General features: G+C 41.8%; 1 protein-coding gene across 2 annotated transcripts in view; it reads right to left on the bottom strand.

Annotated features, from left to right (window-relative positions):
* The window catches only part of LOC131692813 (multiple PDZ domain protein-like), a 240,523-nt gene extending 225,151 nt beyond the window's left edge, over positions 1–15,372 (bottom strand). The window contains exons 1-2 of one of the 2 annotated variants that reach the window (XM_058980100.1): positions 14,364–15,372; positions 525–1,056 (exon numbers count right to left, since the gene is read on the bottom strand). The gene's annotated coding sequence lies outside the window, so the exon portion shown is untranslated. The remainder of the gene's footprint in view (positions 1–524; positions 1,057–14,363) is intronic. The other variant, XM_058980101.1, reaches the window with a different exon arrangement.
* Between the last annotated feature and the right edge of the window lie 304 nt (positions 15,373–15,676).

The raw sequence follows: 15,676 nt of genomic DNA, 5'->3' as shown, positions 1-15,676 counted from the left end.
TCCTCTACTGTCCATATAATGTTATTTATCAATATCCATAAAAAAAATCATTATTATCCTTCATGTGTGTTGTGTGCAGTCAGTTTTGATCAAAAATCATTGACCAACTTTCTGCCGTTCGAAAAAAACTACCATATCACCTGCACGGCTGGATGAAGCTCGATGAGTGCAAATCCATTAACTATTGTATAAAATATAATTAAAAATTCGCATTGACAGTTATCTGAGCGAAAAACATTATCGCAACAAGATTGATGTGCGTGCAATTCGAGGTCGAAGTGCCTCAACCGTAACTTCGATTGTACACCGTATGTGCTTTTTTTATTCGGATCCCAATTCCTAGTGCTAATGCAGAGTGTCGAGTGCCGTTTTAGTTAGCAGAATTGTTTCGCGCAGATCCATCCAGACCTAAGATTGAAGACCTCAAGCAAGCCATTAATTGGCGGTAGCAGTCGTACAGTACAACAGAAACGAAAATAAAACCAGAGATAAAATTCATAAAACATAAAGCTTTTGAAACTTACCATTAGCAAGATTTAATCCAATTAACTTATTCCGGTATCTGCTTTGGTCGTGCGGTTGTTTCAACGAGTGAACTAGCTACTGTTGCCGATGGGTTGCACCGGGTGACGTCAAGCGTTCGGTCTGATGCGGGTTGTAATCTGTGCTTTTTTTTATCGCATCCTTTCTTTTGCAGCTCGTTCTGGGACGACCGTAAATGTGGTACGGGATAAACACGGATCAACAAAAAGAATCCACTTGCAGATCACACTTCTTCTTGTCATATTTTTTTTTCGTCGCCGGCTGAATTCTCCAGTGCACTAATTAATTTCCTATTGCAGCGTTTTGCCAACCACTGTCATAAACCATTGTCGAAAGGAAGCGAGCGAACGATTGATTATCAAGCAGTTTTATTTGAGTTTTATGGGCCAATGTTAAGAATCGTTTTGGGCTTCAAGACCGTTACCCATTTTCCCTTTGTTAGTTGAAATTTGTAGGCCCGATAATGCTTCACGACTGGAATCGATTGGTTTTCAGTAGATTTTGTTCTATTATCTGCAAAGAACAAAAAGAGGTTTATTAAGATTGGCAAGACAAAAACTAATTTGGTGAATAAAATTAAATATTTATTTTCATTAATGATAACAGTTCAACAGAATTCAATAACCAAAAGCATTTTATTCTTTGCCTATTTATTGCACGAATTATGATAGACGTGGTCAAATTTGTCAATCTAGATTGGGCCTTTTAGAAGTCTAATGATTTTATACTATTCGTGCGGTTTAACGGTAAATTCAATTTTAAAATAATCTGACTTGAAGGATGCATCAAGCTTTTTAATACTACTAAAGGCAAGGGTGAACACGACATAATTGCAACAATTATGTCCAACTGGCTGCAAACTTGTCTCACTAGACATAAACTGATCAAATATTGCACTAGTTCTCTTTACGGGTTTTGTATGCTGAGGTGAAACAGGGAATTAAAAATTAAAAAAAAAAATTAAAAATGTTCTATAAATTTAAAAAATTCTAGGAGTCTAGTAAGTGCCGGGCGATCTGCCCAGTATTCTGCATTTTGTTGCCGATAAGCGCCATTATTTTAACGGATTTTTGTTGGCTGGGAGTTTGGTGAGACTTTCGGCTGGTGGTAGTTTAATGAAATTTTGCTGGATTTCGATAATAAAATTTTTATGTGTAACAACCGTCTGGCATCCGGCTAAGAATTGAGCCACTGGATTCCTGCTCCAATGTCGTAGGAGGCGACTAAAAACAGGGGTCCCTAGGTCAAGGTGCAGTTCAGGCAAAGCTTTCATAGCATTGGTTCAAGAATACTTCCATAAAGTAAACTTCTATATTGGAAAGTTATGCCTTCATTGCTTACATTAAAGCAGATATTACCAACCAACGTGAAATACATCGTGCATGCATTATTACAAATAAGGCTATAGACGTGTATCTCATACCGGAGCTCACAACTCGTGATAACTGTGCAGTCACAGTCACTGTAACTATCGGTTGCATAGATAAAAAGTGTATATATTGTTCAGTAGTAGAAAATACTGCATAACGAGTCAATGCCTTCTGATAATTTCAAAAGCGTTATATAACATTGTAGCATAAATGTGATTACGCTCAGTACATCCGTGGTATAAATCTACATATTCTGAATGTAGGAAACCGACCAACTTTTGCGAGGTCTGGGAGAGAGAAGGTGTTAGGTATAACGCTTTGCTCGGCAAAACTATGTCTTGGAAAAGACTATGTTTGCCACTTTCACAGGTGGCAGGTTTCAAATGAAACTGAAACCGTCTCTATCCGATCATAAAAATATATACGTCCCCGCTCAATGTGGTAACATATCGTAGTCCTAATTCTACAAACTGGGACCTCTTTTTGGAAAACATGGCGACCAAATTTCATGGACATTTTTAACAATTAATGAACTAGACGACTTAGTTAACGTTGTGGATACGACAAACTCTTTCATAGTATTACCCTACGAAGAAGCTTGTCCGCATCGTTCTGTTAAATCGAATAGCGGAAATCTGAGCTTGAATGAACGAACAAAGAAATTTCTTAGACCTGCAAAGCGGGCTAGCTGGCATAACCTATGCACTAGTGTCTCTAGTCTGAACGGGGCTAGCAGGTTAAATAAAATTCTTTCAGAATCGAAAATTTTTCAGGTGAACTCCTTAAAAATCAGAAATGGTGTTTATGCGACGGAAGAAAAAGATGTTCTTAATCGTTACCTCGACGCACGCTGTCCAGCTTGTATCGATCAGGAACTGAACAAAGTGCATAGATCTTCATTCATTGATTCGTACTCGTGGGCGTTAGCACACACATTGGTTTCCACTGCATCGGTTGACAGCTTTACTCCATACAAATCGGTTGGAAAAGATAGAAATTACCCCGGCTTGCTGCAAAAGTAATTTGATATCCTTACTCCTAAAAGAGGGCTCTGAAGCTAAGAAAAAGCCAAGAGTTCAGCTTAAGTTCTTTTCTTCTAAAAGTTTTGGAACGGATCATCACATTAAAACGTTACCGTGATTTTGACAATGTGTCCTTCCAGTCTATTCTGGAAGCGACGCGCGGTCATGGAGCATCTGCATGTATTTCGAGTTGGATAAACGCAATGCTTAGTAACCGCATTCTTTGCTCGTCACTGAGACAGGCTGAGGTAAAGAAGTCGAGCATTTGCGGTTGTCATCAGGGTGGAGTTCTGTCATCTTCGCTATGTAACTTGGTTGCCGGCGACTTGTTGAAGAAACTCAATGAGCTTGAATTTACAACCTACGGGTTTGCTGACGATTACCAAATACTAATTACTGGACATTGCATCGGAACAAACTTTAACTTAATGCAACAAGCATTTAGAGCTGTAGAACAGTGGTGTCGACAAGTTAAATTATCAGTTAACCCAAGCGAAGCTTCAATGGTTCTTTTCACGAAGAAGCGAATAACAACCGGGGTTCGTCCCTTGCAGTTCTTTGATTCTGAGCTACTGTGTGCAGATCAAGTCAAATACGTTGGAGTTATATTGGATTCCAAAATGAATTTGTCTGCTCACATTGAGTTCAGAGTCAAGAAAGCGTACATGGCCTTCGGGAAGTGCAGACGAACTTTTGGAAAGACCTGGGGTCTCAAACCTAAATACAGCTATTGGATTTACACGACAATTGTACGTCCAATACTGTCATACGGATGCCTTGTGTGGTGGCAGAGGGGAGAGTGGATGACAGTCCAGTGAAAGCTAAACCATATGCAAAGTATGGCGCTCATGGCGCTGACTGGTAATTTCACCACAACTCCGACTGCTGCTCTTGAGGCACTTCTAAATATCAAACCATTACACATACACCTCAAACAAGAAACACTATCATGTGCATACGGACTGCAGGTTACTGGGCTTTGGAACAGCAACCATGTTGATCTTGCTACCTTGTATACGCGATTGTGGTCACAAAGATATTCTTACTCACAGCGATATTACACTTACATGTAGTTTTCCTTAAAGGAAATTCCTTGTGAAGATTCCCTCTCAAGAGGAGTGGTTGTCTGGCCATATGGAAAGACCACAACAAACGCAAGTAGTCTGTTACACTGACGGTTCTCTGATGGAGAGACGTGTTGGTGTATACTGTCGTGAAATGAGATTGAAACAATCTCACTCACTAGGTAGATACTGTACTGTATTCCAAGCAGAAATATTGGCGATTATGTGCGGGGTACAATCGGTCCTTCAAGTAAGTTTGTCCTTCAAAGTTATAAACTTCTGCTCCGATAGTCAGGCTGCAATAAATTTATGATTATAGAGGTTTTAACCTTAAAGTCATTCGACTGTTTCCGGGTTAGAAAAATTTCTAACCCTATGTGCGGGGTTGGGAGTCGAACCCAGGTGAGCTGCGTACAAGGCAATCGATTTACCAACTACGCTATATTACTGGAAATGAATGGCCTGATGAATTGGACAGTACAGGTTCAGCGATTGACTTCGTTGATCCTGAGCCCGCCCTGCCAATTTAGACAAGTTGGATAAAGGAAAAAATACGGTCCTGGGCTTCGTCCGAGCACCGCAATTATTGGAGAAATCTACAAACGTGTCGTCAAACAAAGGCGTTTCTAGAACAACCGTGCCCAGTGATTTCAAAAAATACCTCCTTCTCCTTTCCTTCCGTTCAGGAAATGATGAAAATACAAGGCAAGGCGCAAATCCCCGACTAGATACGGGGGACGTGTCATTTAAGCCAATATATGCTGTTTCCTGACAATCCACATACATTGAAAAGTTTTTCGTCTTTAAAATGATAAGCATTTGATTACTGATGATTTACGATGGAGAAACGCGACTAAGTTTTAAAAAGGAAATAATTTCCCAAATGATTTTTTTTGTGGTAGAAAAATTACAAATATCTCTACAACTACCGCATTTTGAAAAAGTTTTTAAGCGTTTTTTTAGTTGAAATGAATTAAAATTAAGTTAAAATAGAATCGGTAATAAAACTACACTTTTGTGTGTCAATTAGTAAGAAATTCAACAACATGTATAAAGTAACAGAAAAGCTTTTTTTCCGATAAGTTTTCCATCATACTATCACTTTTAAAATATTTCTTTTCTCTTTAGATTTTTGCTGACAAAATATAAACATTTAAAAAATGGGTTTATTTGCGATTTATTTTTTTTGTGGAAAATGGCGCAACATTTTTTTCAGTGTATATTGTAGAAGAATTCATTCCCTGTAACAGATAATAGAACAATTGTTTTTCCGAGAATGCTCATGTAAAAACTTACACGCTTTTTTCATAAATTGCTCTTGTATCAAAATAATCTCATTCAGGGACGGGACATGCGAATAGAAAAAAAGATGGGTGGGTAATGTCTGCGACATAACCGGAGAGATGTAGAATACATAAGGAACACGTTCTTCAAATATGTTAATACTCATTAGGATTTTCGGACAAAAGCTGATTTGGGCGAGGAATATTTCAAATTATTCTTTACAAAAATGATGGTGGTCCTGAAAAGGACCGGTTTTGTTGGCGTTGTTGGCCTTGGTGAGGGAGATGGCTAACGATGAAATTAATTGTTAGCATGAGGAAGTCGCGTAGTACTGGCCAATGGAAGAACAGATAATAATTGATTCCTGAAAATCAATTTTTCTTTATTCATGTAAATTATACATACTTACAAATCTAACAGAAGATTCCTGATCATATTTCTGAATCATTAGTGCGAACATTGTGTAATTTGGTTAAGTACAATGAAAGTTACAAACTTTCCAAACTCGACCTTCTGTTCATTCAGAAATATTGAAATGGGGTGTCGTGGTCACAATAAAAAAAGATGGGTGGGTAATGTCTGCGACATAACCGGAGAGATGTAGAATACATAAGGAACACGTTCTTCAAATATGTTAATACTCATTAGGATTTTCGGACAAAAGCTGATTTGGGCGAGGAATATTTCAAATTATTCTTTACAAAAATGATGGTGGTCCTGAAAAGGACCGGTTTTGTTGGCGTTGTTGGCCTTGGTGAGGGAGATGGCTAACGATGAAATTAATTGTTAGCATGAGGAAGTCGCGTAGTACTGGCCAATGGAAGAACAGATAATAATTGATTCCTGAAAATCAATTTTTCTTTATTCATGTAAATTATACATACTTACAAATCTAACAGAAGATTCCTGATCATATTTCTGAATCATTAGTGCGAACATTGTGTAATTTGGTTAAGTACAATGAAAGTTACAAACTTTCCAAACTCGACCTTCTGTTCATTCAGAAATATTGAAATGGGGTGTCGTGGTCACAATAAAAAAAGATGGGTGGGTAATGTCTGTCACATAACCGGAGCGTCGTGATTTCAATTCGAGACGTTAATTTAAATCTAATAATATTCAACAGAATCACGTTAGAATGGGAAATTTTCAAATAATTCTCTATGGTAATAATGGTGGTTCTGAAAAGAACCTTTGGTATCGGCGTTGGTGTTGATGGTGATGCGCTGGATCGTTGGATATTTTTGGCATGATAGTTACGTGCCTGGCGAACTGTTTTGTAGCCTCGAACAAAACGACAAGACTGGCTTCTTCGGGTACCATTACGGCTGAACTTTATAAGCTTAGCTCGACTTTGAAATCCTGCACAATCTCACGAATCAGACACTGGTAGGGCCATTTTGTTTGCTACTAGCACGGAGCTGCACAAAAAATCATTTAATGCAGTTAGTTCACGGGGGCTGCCAAAAAGCTTGAATAGAAGCATGCGACTTCAACGTTTCTCTTAAACACATGCAACAACACATTCGTTTTGGTAATACTGATAATAACAGTAGAAAGGAATGGAAAAGCAGTGCACGAAACGAGCGAGAGGATAATTTAAATTTTTGTTCCTTGTGCAAGCTACTTCTTTCCACCCAACGTATTATGTTGCTTGTTGAAAATTTGCTACACACCTTAAAATAAAAGTTTCAGTTTAACTCTCACTAGAACACAATTGATTGGTCCTGAAAAGAACCGTTGCTTTTATTGTAATTTACGCCCACTCCCACAAACCGACCAAGTAGGCATCACTGGCTTCATTACGGCTGAGTTTTGTAAGCGTAGTCAGACTTTGAAGTAATACACAACCTTACGAACCAGACGCTGGAATGTTAGCCAGCGGATTAGTTGCTCCGTTGCCCTTTAGTTGGGGCGAAATACTAGCATGGCGACAGTTCCTGATCGGTAGTTGGTTGCGATGGGCCACCAGTAGCTGGGGCACTTTTGCGGACCGTCATCATCGCCAACTGCTTTCCTCCGGTGGACTGGCTGCTTGCTAGTGCTTGAACGAATACGAATGATGAGAAAAACCGAACGACCAATATTCATATATGAAAACACGAGAAAGCACTACTATCGCTCTCCCGCTCGTTTTCGTGCCATTCCTGTGCCTTTCCTTTCCGTTCGGCTACCAATACTAGCATAACCAAAACGAATATTCTGTCTTTCCATCGCCTTCAATCTAGTGGCCAGTGCTAGCAAACTTGCATGTTCAGTTTTTCAATAACAACATTCCAACAATATTTTCAAAGAATGTTGCAGATTTGAAAAGAAGGAAGGAGAAGATTTTCACAAATTTAAATTCTTTTGTTTTATTTGTTAGCGCTGATAAAGGCTATTTAGTTTGCTACTAGCAAGGAGCTGCACAAACAAATCGATTTATGCAGTTAATCAACGGAGGCTGCCAAAAAGTTCGAATAAAAGCATGCGACTAGTGTACTTTGCATGTTCTATATTTTATCAATACTAGAGAGGATCAATAAAATAATTCAAATTGTTATAGCGACATGCAATTGTGGCAACACTGGCCATGAGATGGTGGAGGAACACGCACATTCGTTTTAGTTATGATGGTAGTAGCAGCAGAAAGGAATGGAAAAGCAGTGCACGAAAATGAGCGAGAGAAGATAATTTAAATTCTCTTTCTTTCCACACATCGTATTTCTTATATTGCTTTCTGAAAATTATTTGTTATACACCATAAAATGTAAATTTCAGTTTAACTCTTATTAGAACACAATTAATTGGTCCTGTAAAGAACCGTTTATTGTTTTATTGCGGGAGCATAATTCAGACGCACTCCCCGCGGACACGGTGAGCTAGAAAGCACTATTTTGCATTCTCGAACAAACCGACCAAGTAGGCATCGTTGGCTTCTCGGGGCATCATTACGACTGAGCTTTGTAAGCGTAGCTCGACTTTGCAGTCCTGCACAATCTCACGACCCAGACGCTGGAACGATAGCCTACTCTGTTGCCCTTTAGTTGGGGCGAAATTCTTGCAGGGCGACAGTTCCGATGAGTCACCAGTAGCTGGGGCACTTTTTCCGTCCGTCGCTATTATGGGCCCTTACACGCGCAATAAAAGTGTCATTACTAAGTAATGACATTACTGAAATTGTATGGAAATTCCGTCATTACTCGCCTTACACGTTCATTAAAAGTGACATTACTGCTCAGTAATGACACTACTAGCGCCTCGTGTAAGGGGCCCTTATTGCCAACTGCTTTCCTTCGGTGGACTGGCTGCTTGCTAGTGCTTGAACGAATACGAATGATGAGAAAAACCGAACGACCAATATTCATATATGAAAACACGAGAAAGCACTACTATCGCTCTCCCGCTCGTTTTCGTGCCATTCCTGTGCCTTTCCTTTCCGTTCGGCTACCAATACTAGCATAACCAAAACGAATATTCTGTCTTTCCATCGCCTTCAATCTAGTGGCCAGTGCTAGCAAACTTGCATGTTCAGTTTTTCAATAACAACATTCCAACAATATTTTCAAAGAATGTTGCAGATTTGAAAAGAAGGAAGGAGAAGATTTTCACAAATTTAAATTCTTTTGTTTTATTTGTTAGCGCTGATAAAGGCTATTTAGTTTGCTACTAGCAAGGAGCTGCACAAACAAATCGATTTATGCAGTTAATCAACGGAGGCTGCCAAAAAGTTCGAATAAAAGCATGCGACTAGTGTACTTTGCATGTTCTATATTTTATCAATACTAGAGAGGATCAATAAAATAATTCAAATTGTTATAGCGACATGCAATTGTGGCAACACTGGCCATGAGATGGTGGAGGAACACGCACATTCGTTTTAGTTATGATGGTAGTAGCAGCAGAAAGGAATGGAAAAGCAGTGCACGAAAATGAGCGAGAGAAGATAATTTAAATTCTCTTTCTTTCCACACATCGTATTTCTTATATTGCTTTCTGAAAATTATTTGTTATACACCATAAAATGTAAATTTCAGTTTAACTCTTATTAGAACACAATTAATTGGTCCTGTAAAGAACCGTTTATTGTTTTATTGCGGGAGCATAATTCAGACGCACTCCCGCGGACACGGTGAGCTAGAAAGCACTATTTTGCATTCTCGAACAAACCGACCAAGTAGGCATCGTTGGCTTCTCGGGGCATCATTACAACTGAGCTTTGTAAGCGTAGCTCGACTTTGCAGTCCTGCACAATCTCACGACCCAGACGCTGGAACGATAGCCTACTCTGTTGCCCTTTAGTTGGGGCGAAATTCTTGCAGGGCGACAGTTCCTGATCGGGTTGCGATGAGTCACCAGTAGCTGGGGCACTTTTTCCGCCGTCGTCATCGCCGACTGCTTTTCTTCGGTGGACTGGCTGCTTGCTAGTGCTTGAACGAATACGAACGATGAGAAAAACCGACCGACAGATATTTATATAATCGCGCTAATATGCACTACTATCGCTTTCTCCCTCGTTCTCGTGCCGTGCATGAGCCTTTCCTTTCCGTCCGGCTTCTAATGGCCTAACCAAAGGAATATGCCGTCTTTCCCCCACCAAGTGCTCTCGTCAAGCAACCCAATGCGAATAACCATACGAACAAACATGTAGTGGACCTATATATAAACTTTTCATTATTTTATTGTTCGGTTGGTCTACCATAACGACGGCTCTGTGCGGGATGGGCTGAAAATTTTCACTTTTCCGAGTCGTTTTCGAAAGATTTTTCAAAACACATTTTTTTGTTATTAGTACATGTTATACATACTTCAAATTTTAATACAGCATAGAGGAACATATTTGCAACAAATTGGCCTAAAAATCAAATCATTCTGTTAAGTATGATAAAAGTTATTAACGTTCAAAATCTGACGCGGCGCCGCAGCCGATATTTTGAAACGGGACCCCTATATTGAAACCTTAAATGTATTCTACATTAAAAAACGAGTGTCAAATTGTTTCAGCTCCAAAATATCACTTTGAACCAGTGGGAGCCGGAATGAGAAAGCAACCCCCCCCCCCCCCCGAAATATTTTGAAGAAATTTAAAAAAATGAATATGTTCAACAAAAATATGCTTAATATTTTAAATAGAATTTTCCAAGTTTCATTTGCAAACGTTATCTTGTGAGAATATTTCCTTTTAGTGAAAATTAGCAAACCTCGACACCTACCTGTCGGCTCGTTGTGGAGGCTAGCTCAACTGCCGAGGACTACAACGAGTAGATCGCGGAGAAGCGAGGAGCTAAATGGCTCCTGGTTTCATGACAAAACTTGGAGCTTATTGGTTCACGAAATGGATTTCGGTATCGAGAGAAATTTCGCCACATTCGGTAGTCCTTGATTGACGGCAAACATGGACTGGAGAGTGCACGAGAAGTATTCCCATAGGGACCGCCTGGCGATTCGCTACCGCATTGGCCAATGGAATCCTGCTGCAGCACGGAGAAGGACGACCAGCAAGCTAAAGTGGAAGACGAAAGTCTTTAACAAAAATTTCTTAGTTGAGTCATTTCGGCGAACAGCGGAATCAAGTACGTTGTTGCGGCTGATCAAACAAGAAGAATTGTGACGGCTTGTGACGTTACAATGCCACGAAAACTGGAGCCATGCAGTAGACGGTGTGTAGCTTACTGGTTAAATAAGTAAATACGATACACGCTGCTTGTCTTGGAGCCAGAAGGCGGGCTCTGAGCGCAAGATCGGAGAGTGAGAGAGGAGCGCAAGCGACGCGTCGAGAAGGTAGGGCATCTTTAAAACGGGAGATCAAGCTCAGCAAGCCAATTGCCATAAATAGCTGTGCTGAGAAATAGACGCCAATCACTGGGGGACGCGTACTGAGTCTTCATGACGAAGATGAGGACCCGTCGACACCAGCTGAAATATGCCCGGGTAAGCTAAAGATAATCGTTGAGCACGATTTACCTACCTTGTCACCGACACCGTACGGCGAAGAAGAAGGAGGTAACACAACCGAGTGGCAAGCGACTAACAACGATCTCGAAGAAGCGTCGATGTGACTAAAACCCCGGTCCGGATGGAGTACCAACCGTAGCGTTGAAAGCGGCGATCCTAGCATACCCGGACATGTTCAGGATGGTACTGCTGAAGTCTTCAGATGATAGCAATTTCCCCGAAATGAGGAAGGTACAGAATCTGATGTTGCTGCCAAAGTTAGGGAAGTCACCGGGCCATTCAGCTTCGTATAGATCAATGCCGCAGCGCTGCACAGAAGAATGAGCCAGATCCTGAAGAGCCGCTTCCAGAGTAGAGTACTGCTATACCAGACGAACAACTCTGTCCAACTCTTTGGAATGGGATGTACGATGCGGTCTTAACACTGCGGCTGCCCAAAAAAGTGAAAATCGTGGGTTTTGTTGACGACGTGCCACTAACGATGATGAGTGAGACACTTGAAGAAATGGAGGTGTCGGTGACGGAGACAATAGATGCGATCTAAAGCTGGATGAACGGGGTCAAGCTGCAATTAGCTCACCACAAGACGGATGTGTTGTTGGTCAGCAACTGAAAAGCGATTCAACGGATATAGATCAACATCGAAAGGCATGTGATTGCATCGAAGCGTGCACTGAAGCGATTGGGAGTAATAATCGGCGACTTGTTGAGCTTTAACAATCACGTTGATTACACCAGCGAAATGTCGATCTATTATCTAGTGTTTCGTCATCGATACTGCGATATGGAGTTCCTGCCTGAAGTGCGGTACTGAAAACCGAGTGGAACCATGAAAAGCTGAACAGGACGTTCCGGCTGGTGGTCGTACAAGTTGCGATTGTGTACCGGAGGGAGTATGCGTTATCACCGAGATGATCCCCATCTGCATCACCCTGGCGTAGGATATCAAATGCTACAATCAGAAACGTGAGGAAGATGATGAGAATCAATTCGATAATGACGTCACAGCAGCAATGGGACAATACGGAGAAAGAAAAGTGGACCTACCGGCTCATCGAAACCTGTCGGCGTGGGTCAATAGAAAGCACGGAGAGATTACCTTTTACCTGAAACAGCTCCTACCGAGCCATGGCTGCTTCAGAAAGTATCTTCATCTGTTCGGTTCGAGCTACTTAAAACGGGAGGACCGGAAATCAACCCGGATAATGTAACCTACAGAATGACAAGCGACGTAAAGACGTGGCACGCAGTAAACAGAGTTATGATGTAGATCATGACCGTCTTACAGCGGAAACGGCGTGATGGCTAGATCTACTGCCGAGGACTAGTAGAGTAGACTGCAACAGAGCACCGAGTATGAGTCTTCGAAACGCCATCGAACTGGACGTCACGCTTCATCGGGAATCGCCAGACCGACCACGGCACCCCACCGGTTGTTCCGATAGAAAAATAGCGAAAACCAAACGAGAATCGATATTGGGCGAACTTGTTTCGCCAGGGAACTCTCCGTCAGCGTAAGCTAGATTCACCGCTGGAGACTAGACTGAATAGACCGCCACGAGACACCACCAGTCGCGGGTCGTCGGGGCACCAGTGAACCGGACGCCCTGCTTTACCGGAATCGCCGAACTGACCTCGGTACCTAGCTGATTGGTTCGGTTTCGGGAGAACTTCTCTCGCCGGGGAACTCTCTGTCGGAGTAGGTCAGGTCCATCGTCGGGAACTAGACCGAGTAGTTCACGAATAAGTCGAGTAGCTGAATGGTTCATCAAGGAAGTAGTGCTAAATGGCCAAGAAGAGAACTAAAGGGCTTAAAGGGGTTGCGGTGCTAAATCGGGGTCACGGAGCCAAAGGGCTCAAGAAGTTCTGGTACTGAACCCAAATAAGAATCAGTATCGGGAGAACTTCTTTCGCCGGGGAGCTCTCCGTCAGCGTTCAGTTAAATTCACCGCCGGGAACTAGACTGCGTAGACAGCGAGGAGACACCACCAGTCGCGCCGGGGCTCCAGCAAACCGGACGGCCTACTCTACCGGAATCGCCGAACTAACCTCGGCACCTGGCTGGTAAACTCGCTTTCGAACTTATCTCGCCGGGAAACTCTTCGTCGGAGTAGGCTAGATCCATTGTCGGGGACTAGACCGAGTAGTTCGCGAAGCTCAACGAAGAAGTGATACTAAATGGCGCAAGGGAACTGAAGGGATCAGTAAATTAGACTTTCTAAAGTTGGCAGCCCAAAATGTGCTCGTAGGGGAAGAGCACTAATTCTAGACCCGCAGCTAGCTTTCCGACTACCATACGGAAATTGCCACGTTGTGTGGATGGTCGAAAACTGGTAGTTTGTCGAGTATGGGTGCTGTAACCCTACTGAAAGAACTAGTTGGATAGGAGTGTGTGCTGTGCACATTTAAAAAAATCTCTTCCCGGAGTAATGCCGTAATGTAATGCCGGGGAGGAATCTGATTCCGTGCAAGATTAGTTGTATTAGCGAGCCGGGTGACTACCCAAACCCGTTCCCTGAGTTGTTGGTTTTTGTACATTTTTTTTCTGCTCAGAATATTTTTGAACATTTTTATATATGTACAAAAAATATTCATATCCCCCTGTAAAATTGTCTTACTACGCCACTGCAACAGGGTTTATTATAGAATTGATAACAGTAGTTAATCGAAAAGTAATTGAATCTTATATATCGCATTTTCGCTATAGGTTATATTCAATCTTTAATCCTCATTCTATGGGAACGAAAACCCTATAACTAATTAGTCCTTTGACATTTAACGTTTTGTCGGGAATGCGCAAGGACAGTGCAGACAATATGCAGCTTATATTATCATATAGGGCTTTCTCTAGGCCGCTCCGTAAACCAGCGGATATTGCTAAACAGAAAAGGAAGACGCAAAGCGCATAGCAAAACCAAAGTTTTTCTTCATACTTTCGAGGCATGTTCGATGTAGGTTAAAGCAGTAGGTAATTGCTTCGTGTTTTGAAAAATGCGTTGTAAATTCATTTGTTACTTAGCGGTTCATTGCGCATATGACGTAAAAAGCCACTTAAACGACATTAAATTAGAAATCGTTTGAAAAGCATGCCTTCATTAGTATTTTCATATTCCTTCTGCGATGTTTATGTTGGAATGAAACCTTACCTTCGTACAACGTCCTTCCATCACTCGCACCATACGACGAACGAAAAGTGCATTTTTTCAAACACTTCACTAAGCCCTGGCGAACAAGTTGTTACACATAATCTTATCGCTACAAACAATACCTAGGCCAGAGCAGTTCTGCCGCAAGGTGACATAAACACACGGCTGTATGTTAGGCTTATTGTAGTCCTTCATCCACAGTTTTAGCCTAGTTGCATTAAGGTGTTTTCGACCGAGCACAGTGTTGGTGTAGTTGAACGCATTTCACTATATCAGCATAAAACGTGACTCGCGACACTGACCGGCTAGACGCTTAGCCAGCTAGCCTCGCCACTAATCCGATTTGTAATAATGTAATATCGCACTCATTTTCGAAAAGTAAGTTTGCTTTGTTCGTCATTACAGAACTACACACTATGACTTGGTAGGCAATTTCCCTACCAAATCTGCTTTCTCACTAATCAAGCACAAACCCAAGTTAATCGCTCACTCTTTTTCGCCTAATCGTTGCCCTTCTAAGGTAGTCTTCTGACAGCCACACACAAGCCGGTTCTCGTTTACCGCTGGCCGGCCACAAACATCTGCTCCATCCACACACCTCTTCATCGGCCGAACATTTCATGGGCTTGATTATATTGTTTTGTTTCTTCCTTCTCTCTTTTCCCAGCAATCTTTCGTAAGCAAATTATCAATAATTGAATGATTAAACGGAAAACGAGAAGCAAAACAAAATCTCAAAAAGCGATGAAAATCACGGTAGCGCGGACCGAGATGAGGAAAAACTGTACGCGCGACAAGCGGCTGACTGCTGCTGATGCTGCTGATTACGCGATGCGTCCAGGCCCACGGATTTAACTCTCGTGATCGTGATTGTGATCGTACGGTTCGTCGAAGTTCCAAATAAGAAGCAAGCGAAATGAAGAAACGACAACAAAAAGCACACACGGCACGGATTGAAACAGCAACAGGTGTTGCGATGACGACGGGCAATGCTCACCTCAGAGCGTACGTCGAAAGACTGAGCGACCGGTTGGCCGTGCTCGGTTAAAGAGCGATAGTACGAGACGATGTGAATACGGACAGCAAATAAGAAAAAAGCCAATCCGCTATGACGACCACAAACACGGCCACCATAAACGACGACGACGTCGATATGCTCCAGCAAGTTGGGCACTGACGGCGAACCCGCCACGGTTGGGTCTATACTGTGCTGCAGGATTGCCAGGGGTCGGTTTGAAAATTGTTGCAGGGAATGTCATATTATTAAAAAGTACTTTCATTTGTATAAGTTTTGGTTCATTTAGATATCATGG

Source organism: Topomyia yanbarensis, chromosome 3, assembly GCF_030247195.1.
Source record: "Topomyia yanbarensis strain Yona2022 chromosome 3, ASM3024719v1, whole genome shotgun sequence".
Taxonomy (NCBI): Eukaryota; Metazoa; Arthropoda; class Insecta; order Diptera; family Culicidae; genus Topomyia; species Topomyia yanbarensis.
The sequence above is the reverse complement of the archived record's forward strand: the minus strand, read 5'-3'. Positions and strand labels throughout refer to the sequence as shown.